The following is an 11,137-nucleotide window of genomic DNA, read 5'->3' as shown; positions in this document are numbered from 1 at the left end:
GGTGGTCTGCGTCGCCGCGCAGGGAAGGAAGGCGCGGGCGAAGTGGGAGTCTCCGCCTTCCTGGTTCTGGGGGCGCAGAAAAGCCCTTGGCCTTTGCGAGGTGCGGGCTGTTAACGTGGTTTTACGCAGCCCTGCCACGGAGCCCCGCTGTACGGCGAGGTGCCCGCGCAGCGGTAGCGGAGCGCCGTGTGAAATTTCACGGATAAAAGTCATCTGGGAGTTTCCTGGGGAATGGGGGGTGGAAATCACTGTTCTTAAAGAGTGGTGGGAATAAATCAGTATCTTGCTATCTCATAGTGACTTAGGGTATGTAAACAGCAGTGTGATACTCTGGAGAAAATGAACACAACACAATTTCTGTTAAAAAGTACATTTTCTTTGTGCGTTTTACGTTCTTTACACATAATTTTAACATGTGATACCCGCTGCCCGAGATCTCTCCTGTGTTTACGGCTCTGGAAAATATTCACCTCTTGTTTGTGCTGCGTAACGCATCTTGTTTATCATAAACTCGACACCTTTTGCAGGGCACGGTCACACAAACAGCGTAGCAAAACTATGCTGTAAGGTGATCTGGGCTGTGGCTGCAGGCCACTACAGGCCTGAGGCACTGTCCGTGTCAATACATACTCCCCTGGGGGCTAATTTTACCACCGGAGTGTAATTCGTTTGTTGGGATTATATTCTTAGGATGTTAGGGAATTTTTTTCTGCACTGGGTGGTTTTTTTCCCCTGCTCTGTCACATTGTTTCAGCAGCACATTAGATTGTCTGGAATTAATTTTGGACTTAGTGGTTTTTCTGGATGCTAGTCTTTCAAGAAATATTCTCAGGATTTGGCAGGGTAGCTCGTATTCATCATGAGTAGAATTAATACATTCAAATGCATTTGTGAATGACTAGTTCAGAAACCATGCAATGGGAACTTTTTTGGATCCAATTCTGTTTTAAATATGTAGTACTTGGAAGAGACAAGCACTAGATTTTAAAATGCCATATTAAATCTGAGGAAATTGATTAAATTACATTTTGAAAATTGCACTGCCAAACCAGATATGTTGAGCATATAATTATTATGAACTTCAAACTTTATCTCACTCAAGATGAAAATGTTCCTTAACACAGAACAGCAGAAAAGAAAAAAAAAAGTTAGAAACAAGAGAATTCTAATTTCCAGTTGTTCAGAACACTTTTTTCTATAGAAGTTGGTCATGTTTGATCATTACAGTAATTTAGTTGCATATCCTGTTTAAATTTATTTAACTGTAAATAGTTACTGATTAAGTTTCCTACCTATATGAAGCTACTTTTTAAGAAAAATGAGTTTTTTTCCACATCTAGAATAATTTGATTGTTAAAAGTGCACATTTTTTCAGTTTGCTAGTCTGCTTTCTTAACAGTTTGTGATATGTTTTTATTGCATAAAATTTTTAATAGCCCTCCGTTGATAGTAAGGTCAGTTTTTATAATGGCACTGTTGATGGAACAGGAGTCCTATCCCATGCCCTTTGAAGAGAACAAGATCTATTTTGTCACAGTGAGCAGGTATAGAACAAGGCATGAGGCTGAATTTCTTTGGTCATTTGGATGTTTCAAGGAACTCAGTGGGATTTTTTGGCTGCTGAGGAATGTGGGCTCATTGCTTTTATGTCACAAGGTTCTATCCGCCCGCAAAATCATCAGGAATGACTGTTGGTTCACTGGCGGGAGAGAAACTATGCAGGGTTAAGGTAAATTTAAATTGGGTCTGTGCTCCTCCTGGTTTTCTCTTTGTAGCAGTTCTTCCCTGTGTACTCCGGCTGTGGCAATCCGGCTTGGAGAAAGAGCGGCTTTTCTTGGGCTGCTTGTGTAAGCAGAGAGGGCTGTGACTCCCATCGCAGGCGAGATGAGCCACCCTGTGGCAATACCCTGCAATTCGCCTTTGTTGAGGCGAAAGGACGACAAAACTAGTTGCTGAATGTGTAAAACTGTGGAAAGTATTTGCTGGCCTTTTTTTTTTTGCACATATTGGTACCAGATGTCATGTGTGTTCTGCCTTCACTTGCTTGTTATTTAGTTTTCCAGTGGGTGGGTATATATATTATAGGCCTGATCAAAATCTGTGCAACCATTGTAATCCTGTGTGCCAAACCCATGATTTTTGCTTGCTATCGTAATTTAACCTTGTTTAGGCGCTAGGGCTTGCAGAATCAGGAAAGCCTATTAACGTAAAATAACTTTATGCAACCTCTGTGAACTTCCCAGCACTGTTCTCTGCTGGGAAGAAGAATGCAGGAACTGCTAATTGTGTAACACTAGTGGTTCAGCAATGCCACCTTCTGTTGTAAAAGAATAAAACCCAAGAAAATAATCCTATAGGTGAGAACGCTGGGATAATCTTACTGAATTAAATGCAGCTTCTTTTGTGCTAGTTGAGGCATAATGTGATATGTTTTCAAAGTCCCACCTGCCCCCACGATCCTGTGAAACACTGAGGGTAGACTTTCAATCAGGTGATGGGATTTAGGTACTCAAATCTAATTGCATTTCAATTGGATGTAGGCACTTAAATTCCATTGTAGTTTAGAATGCATGCATTCAATCCCGTTATATTCCAGTGGGATTTAGACCTTCCTCTCTTAGGATACTATGAAATCTGTGACTTGGAGGATATTTGTTTTGTGACAAAACAGCCAATTTTCTTTCTCAGATGTAGAGCCTTTGGTGTTAGAAGTGATGGAGCTTCTTCTAAAGGCAATTCTTTAATTCCTTCCAAATCCTAAAAACTTCACAACTTTAGAAATGTGCAGCTGGATATTTTGAAAGTAGACATAAGCACTGAAACTGGGAATTTCGTATTGGCAGGAATTTCATGTGGGCATCCAGATCCTAAGTTGTGATCCTTGTAATGCTTTCAGTAGTTGCCCTGTCATTCTAATGTCTGCACTTCAGAGGGAGTGTATCACTGTGTGTGGATGTTGTATTTTAATACTTCCTGTGCCTGTGATGTCAGCACATGTTCAGAAGGACCTTGACTTTTGAAAACCTAATAAACCATGACCTCTTTCACATATCCTTTGAGAGCTCCTGTCCTTGGGAGGTAGTAATACCCCATTTCGAATATCCAGAAAGGACACGGGGAGATGTAGGAGATAGGATTTAGATTCTGTTGTGGGCTGGCTCTTTGCAGATTTGGTCTGACTCTCTGTGATTCACTGCTTTGTGGCTGACTGCATTCAAGTTTCCTTTGAAATCATTGTGGGGCACCTCGCTTGTGCAGTGTAGGCTCCTGGAAGCCTGCAGTCCTCATTCAGAGCTTAAAGTGGCACACAGAGGACTAGGCTTTCCCAAATTCCATTTTTTATTAGCTCTAGATCTTTATGGTTTCTAGCTCAGGTTTTGAATTTCAGACTTGACTCTTGACCACAACTTCAGGTGTGGGATACTGATCACACCTTTGGCACCTAACTGATTACTCCCAGCTTGGTAACATCTGTGTGGTATCTTCTGATGCTTGTCATTAACCTTTTCTGTAATATCCTGTTACACCTAAGTTGGTTCCAATGTGGTATAATGATAATGGTCCATTTATGGAATAAATTATAAATTAAAATTATATATTAAAAATATAAAAAATTGATAGGCTTTTTGTGGAATACCAGGTTCACATGTGGAGTTCAGCTGTTGTGAACTATTCTGGTAATTCACTGCGCTACAAATAAAGGTTTTCTATTCAGGTATGCCTGTTGTGCTTCCCTCTCATATGGGAGTCCTTAAGTAAGAAAGCAGAAGCCTCTAAGGAGTTAAAAAATTTCTGCCTGCCAGAGGCTGGGTCTGCTTTGAATTATAAGGAATATTTCTCTCAGGGATTGCATCTGGGTAGAGAAACTCATGGATGCTATGGCCAGAATTTTCAGATGAATGAACTATAAATGTGAACTTTAAAATAATTCGAGTTATAACATTTGCTTCTGTCCAGTAGCAGCTATTGAAATGCCTAGAAAACTGTGTCCTTCCTTCTTCCTTCCTTTTTATTCTCACCATTAACATTTTCTGCCCCTGTCCTGGCTGGGTATATCTTGCTTCAGCTTTAAAATACACAAGTAGTTATGGTCACCAATTGCTAATAATGATGTGTCATTAATAAATAGAATTATAGAATCATCAATGCTGGAAGAGACCTTCAAGATCATCCAGTCCTACCATCCACCTACACTAAAGTGTATCACCCAGCACCAGATCCAGACACTTTTTGAACACCTCCAGGGAGAGTGACTCCCCCATCTCCCTGGGCAGCCTACTCCAGTGTCTGACTACTTTAACAGGGAAAGAAATTTTTCTAGTATCTAATCTGAATCCCCCTTAATCTACTTTAAGGCCGTTCACTCTGTTCCTCTCACTGCAGGCATGGTAGTTGAGAGCAGTCCCCACTTCACCACAACTTTCTTTCAGGGAGTTGTAGAGAGCGATGAGGTGCCCCTTGAGCCTTCTTGAGACTGAACAAACCCAGCTCCCTCAGCTACTTCTCATAAGACTCATTTCCTAGACCCTTCATGAGCCTTGCTGCCCTTGGCTGGACACACTCCAGCACCTCAATGTCTCTTTTGAAGTGAGGGGCACAGAACTGAACGCAGCACTTGAGATGTGACCTCACCAGTGCCAAGTACAGGCAGACACTCATCTGCAAATGAGGAGCTGGGAAAGCTGGAATTGTTGAGCCTGGAGAAGGTTCAAGGGTGCCTTGCCCATGTGCAGAAATACCTGATGGGAGTGTGCAAAAACCTTGGAGCCAGGCTTTTCTCAGTGGCACCCAGTGACAGGAGAAAAGTCAGAGGGCACAAATGGAAATACAGAAAATTCCATCTGAACATAAGAAAGCACATTTTTACTGTGAGGGTGATCAAACACTGGAATAGATTGTCCAGAGAGGTAGTTGCTTGATGATATTTAAAACCTGACTGGACACAGCCCTGAACTACTTGCTCTAGCTGACCCTGCCTTTAAGCAGAGGCTGGGCTAGATGATTTTGAGAGGTTCCTTGCATCAGTAACCCTTCTGTGATTTTGTGAGCTTACAGACCCTCCATCCTGCTGTTGCTGCAGAACAAAAAGGTACACGCACCGTTTCTATTTCTGTTTTCTTAAAAGCATCTACTCTTCAAAGAGTATGGGAGCAAAAATTGTTCTCATTTGCTGTTGTGTGATGAAATAAAATTCAACTTGTGGCAAGTTGACAGGTAATCTTTGAATGTACTTTCTGATACTTTTTTTTTTCTGAATAAGGTATTTTTTTCTTGCCTTCTTTTTTCTTCCCTGTAATCATTGTGAAAAGAACATTGTAAGGAAAACCCAGGGAGCAGAGAATAAGGAATTATTGTTAACTGAGTAGACTACATGTTTTCTTTTCAATCTAAATAAAAGTATTATGGCAGGGATTACAGGCATTTAGATTGAGGAGTCATATTCATGTATAATAATGAGTTCTTTTCCTGCCTGGGAAGCTACAAGTTTAAAAATAGTTGGTTTGCTCTTTGCTAAAAGTAGTGATTTTAAATGGTCTTGGTTTTACATCATTGCATCATTTGCTTGCTTTCATTGCAGGGAGGAGGTGGCTCTTTCCCAGTAATACCCTTTTGGATGCAATGGTACCCTGGGTTTTAATGTGACATGACAAAGCTTCTGGTCCTTTGATACAGCTTTTCTTGAAGGTTTTGTTTTTCCTTCCTAACGCACTACAGCTTACTGTTTTGTATGGCACAATGTATTTTAGCACTGATTTGTGAGAGTCTGAAAAGTATTTCTTTCTCTGTGGGGTAAGGAGAAGAAACTTGGTCTTGTTAAAACATGAGCAGACACACAAGTGAGACAGACTGTTGTTTCCAGTGTTTCTCTGTGACCTTGGACAAATCACTTAAATTTCACTTTATTGTCGATTCCCAGATTTTGCTATAGGCTCATTCAGCAAGCTAACAAAGTTGCAGTGAATATAATCTTCTAAATCTGAAAGGCATCACTATTACTCGTGCAACTCTGTGTTCTGAATTTAAAGTGATGCTTGTCTTTCCTGCACAACACAGCTCTGTTATAATGCTTTCCTTTTGCCCCAAATCACTAATACAGCCCTACAAAGGACAGCGTTCATTAACTGTATCCTGTACACAAAGGATATAAGTTTCATTGTTTTTTAACAATAGCACAGAAACCTTTCCATTTATTTCCAAAGTTCAAATAGCTGCAGTGGTGTGAAACAGCTTTGTCTCGGAGAAACATGTGTCGCATTGATATGGAAATGAGCACACCCTGTGCTTCAGTAAGTGCCAGGGTGGCAATGTTCAGTACTGCCACACTTAAGTAAGCTTCTGCATTGTGCTCAAATTCTTGAAGCCAGCCAAAATTCTAGCAGCTTTTCCTTCTGTGTTAGAAGTAGACTTCGAAATAATACTGCTGTACCTGACATCCACACACGTAAAGTTGGATAGAATCATGCTCTTATCTTTTTCTTGTGAAGTAGCAATATGGAGTTAGTTTTAGATGAATATTATATAATAGTGCACTTCATTTATGGTAAAAAACCCTGCAGATAATTTGGACTTCTGGCTTTGAAGAAGAACAAAATCTCCTCTTCAGAAGGACTTTGCTTTCTGTTGTTTTCTGTTCATTTGGCCTTTTGGTCTCTTTCTGTTTCTACTCTGTGAAGTGCAATTAAAGGGTACGTTGCACTCTGACGTTAATTAAGCATTAACATTTGCAGGCTATTCTAGGGCCGGATCTACTATTTAGTGGTTATTGTTCTTGCTATCTTGCAGAGCCCACAGGTGTGCTAAACATTTGCAGAGACATAGAAAAACATTGTTATTGTCTGGATGGATTTGTAACTTTATGTTGAACACAAAGAAACAAGTGATGATAAAAAACATTTCAGACAAGTTGATAAGAAGGAGCAAGAGTTATCACAGGAAGATCAATCACTTACTCACCTGAGGCCTTGACTTAGAATTTATTATCAGACAGTATTTATTATCATGATGGATGATTACATGGAGCAGACTTTTTGTAGGAGAGATGACGTCCAGAGGGAATGCCTTAGCAGATCTCAGCTGTGCCAAGTTTCACCAAGTAAGCATAGTAGGAAACCCCCAATCACAGAAACTTCAAGGCAAGGCCACTGCATAGTGTTTTCTGCACTACTTGTCTTGCTGTCATCTGGAAATGGTTCCAGGGTCTGCAATGTCGATACCTTCCTTCAGAACTGTCCACATGCCTAATTTCCCAATGAATGTAAGAGTATGGGAGGGAAGCAGAAGCTGAGGTGGTCCCAGCATGCTGGTGGGATACAGCCATGTCTCACACCAAGACTGGGGAAGAGTCATGGGTACCGGAATCTAGAGGCAGTAGCGGTAGTTTCACCTAGAAACATAGACACAGCTAATTACTGGCATATTGCAGCATTCCCTAAAACTCAGTAATTCTAAATGAAGGGGAAAATCAGACAATTGGATTGGATGAGTGAATAATATCCCATATGCGCTCATGAGGCCATCATTAGGATGCCTTTCGAATGAAAACATTGCTGTGGCTGGATGTAATGGGCATGGCAGGTATAGGGTGAGATGGCAAAAAACAAGGGTGGGTGTAAGAAAGGTAAGCAATGTTCAATGGAGATTTGCTCTCAGAACTGTCACAGGCATTTCAAATGAGACATCATATGTGATGGAAAAAAGCCAATATTAGAATGGTCAAGTTTTAATCAGAAATCAATATTGCCTTTCACCACTACAGGCATTAGTACCCACATCTCCACAAATGCAAACTACTGGCATAATAGAAAAAAACTCCTTATTTTTGATGGTGTTACTTTCCTAAGTGTTCCTACATGGTCTCATGTTAGTCTGGCTCACTGTATGATAGTGAAATTTCGACATGAAGACCTTGGCTTATTAGGTCCACAATTGACACTGCAAATTGTTTTAATGTTTTAATAAAGATATGGGAAAAAAGAAGAAAAGTAGTTAGAAAATTTGAGGTATAAGTGGAGTTTTTAAATATACATTTTAAAATAAAATCTGTAAAAATATGCAATACAATAAAAAGTAAGAAGTTTTCATTTAATTGGCATCCCCTAATTGGTTTCCTTTGTATATAAAAAGGTTGTAGAAAGGAGTTCTTCTAGTGAAACTGTATCATATGTAGTATTACAGATTTTATCAAATGTCTTTTTTGGAAAAAGAAAAATGTACTTGGAATGGATTCAAGGTTTTGTTTTCCCTAAGCTCTGATGTCATTTTGCTGGGAACCAAACAAGACAAATAGACATAAAAGGGAAGAGAACAACAAAAGCTGATGTTGCACTTTTTATTGTTGATACTGATTGTTATCTTGCAGCTTCATGAATTAGATTGACAGGTACACTACACCATCTCTGCATCCAGCCCAAAACCCAGGCTAACCTGCATCAACCACCTTTCAGAGCATGGGTTGACAATGAAATAAAAAGAGGTTCTGTGTTGGTTGGCTAAAACAGATTTCACCAAAAAGAAAAAGTGAAATAGGAAAGAACAAAAGTAAACCAGAGCAAGAAAGCAAAAAGAAGAAATGTTACATATAGGACCCAAATCCTGTGTTCTGGATGGTGTTGCAGTGAAGAATTTTGGGACAAAGGGAGCTGGACTTTTCTTACTCTGTACAATGTAGAATACAGGATTTTACACCACAAGGCTCCTTGCCTGGTGTTATACGGAGCTTCTTTGGTGTGCAATGATATGTGTGCTGTAATTTGAATGTAGCAATCTGACTATTGTGCAAGAGAGATGGTTGAGAGGAAGCATAAATAATAGCCTATTTCTTCCTGACATGTAGATCATGCTGCACATTAGATGATGAAGATATTGCTGTCCTTTGATATCCTGTGCTCTCACAACAAATTATTGTACATCAAAGAAATGAGCTCTGAGTCAAAATGATAGTAAAAGTGATGAACTAGAAAATAATGTAAAGAGCTAGTACCTATGAAATTACTGCAAATGTCTAAAGAAATGGGGTAAAGGAAATTGCTCTCAAAGTTGTTCAAATAACTTAAGCTGCTGTCTGAAAAATAAATAATCTGGGAGATGACTATTAAAAATGAAATGTGATTAGAAGCTGAAGTTTTTGAAGCACTGTATCTGATACTGCATTACAAGCCATCTTTCCTTAACCTCCTTCCCCGAAGAAAGTTTTAGAAAGATTATAGTGGGGGCAAGTAGAGGGCAAAAGGATGGCCAATATCATAAAGCATGTTTCTTATCTAAATCATTAGTCCTTTCCCAGCCAGGTCAATAGTGGCTTGAAGTGTCATTGCCAGGAGATTATTCAGTGGTCTCTGTGGTATGAATTGATTGTTTTGTTCTCATTCCTGTTAGATATTTACATCAAAAAAAAAGATTGCCTGGAGTGATAGCACCCAACTGATACCAAGGAATGAGCAGTGGTTGAGGATTCACTGCAGAGGGAAAACTGTAGTTAGCATGACAGACAGTCCTTTTAGGAAAAAGTTAAGTGAGTAATGTAGAGTGGTCAGGAAACTTGTCCTTTTTGCTGACTAGATTCTTGTGCCATATGGTCCAGTGTCACATCAGTGGCATGTCTTTCCTACCCACTCAGGAACAAGTCTTCCTCCTACTTTTGTTTAGCCATCTAAATTTATGTTCAAAGTGGATTTCCCTAATAGCCCGTACTAAACAAAAGCATTTTCAGAGGACTTCGGTTTTTCTAGAGATAACCTTTTTTTGAGATTTTTTTTTTTGGATCATTTTGCATAGTTTGTCCATGTACCTAAATGTTGGACTCCATCCATGGCTGGGTCTCAGTTTTGTTCATATGGCCAGAGAGGAAATGCATCTTAAGTAAAATGACATATGGATTAAACTTTTCCGTGAAAGCTATAAGATTAAGAGCAGAGATGAGCAGAAGATGTATTATGTATTCTGGGGGATACTCTTCCTGTTAAAAAAAGAAAAGCATAAGAGGAGAATGTGACATTTTAGTGAATGTTAATTATTCATACTGAAAATGTTAGTGATGAAGCTCACTCTGAAGACAGTTTTCTGTTACTTAAGAGCATGGACTTTCCATGACTTCCTGCAGTGAAAGCTTGTCTATAATAACTTTTCTTTCAGGGGCCTCAAATTAGTTCTTGAGGTGTCTATTTCAGTTCTGGAGTCAATAAAATGGGATTAACAGTGCTTTCTATCTCCCTCAAAAAATGTTTCTTAAGAATTCAGTGTTGAATTATAGGTCAGCAGTGGTAGGTATGTGCTGTATGTGTTCAAAGGCCCAGACTAGCACCAAGATCTCTTGAAGTGGGTGTTACAGACTTAGATACCTAACTATCACATTTCTATCAGCCAACAATTGTAAGTTAGAAATTTTTCAGCTGCTGCTTTTGAGCCCTCCCTTGTGCTTCCTTTTTGGCCTTAATTTTACTTTTTTTTTCATTTTCAGTGGGAAAATACAGAGGAGAAAGGTTACTTTAAGCTGTGCTCTTGGTTATATATTTGGATATTATAGAAAATTGAAAAACAAATTCTTGCCATGTTTTATTAAAGACCCATGTGTCTGGACCAGCTGTTTGTTCTAGAGCCAGTGCTGCTAATGAGGAAAGAGGTAACTAACCGTGACATGATTGATTTTTGGGTGAAGGTCCATCTTTGCCTCTACCCCTAGCAGGTGTATGTACTTTCTGTATTGCAGAGAATTCACATTTTCTGTATTGAAAAGAATATATAGCCTGTCCACTACCAGGACTTAGGGAAGAAAATATGCTGGTGAAGACCAACAGATCAGCTCTCTTTCTTTAGGACCACATCCACCCTTATTTAAATGAATCTGAACAAGTGACAAGTGAGTTTCTTTGATTATACTTATTTTACTGCTTCTATTGCAGTAAAATAAGAAACTGAAACTGTGAATTGTGATTGCTTAGATAAATGCACTGCAACACTGTCTGTTCCCACTTTGGCTTACACTTTGAGGAATACCTCATTATATTTTTCAGCGAGGTACTGTTTTGTAGTTTGCAGCATCAGTCTCAATTGTGTGAATCTCTACACATATCTCAGCAACCTCTTCAGGAGGGATGGGTATGGGTACCACTTCCTTCTGCTTTCCAACAGTGAAAGAATA

Source organism: Corvus brachyrhynchos, unplaced genomic scaffold (genome assembly GCF_000691975.1).
Source record: "Corvus brachyrhynchos isolate BGI_N302 unplaced genomic scaffold, ASM69197v1 scaffold698, whole genome shotgun sequence".
Lineage (NCBI taxonomy): Eukaryota > Metazoa > Chordata > Aves > Passeriformes > Corvidae > Corvus > Corvus brachyrhynchos.
This window is presented reverse-complemented; position numbering follows the sequence as displayed.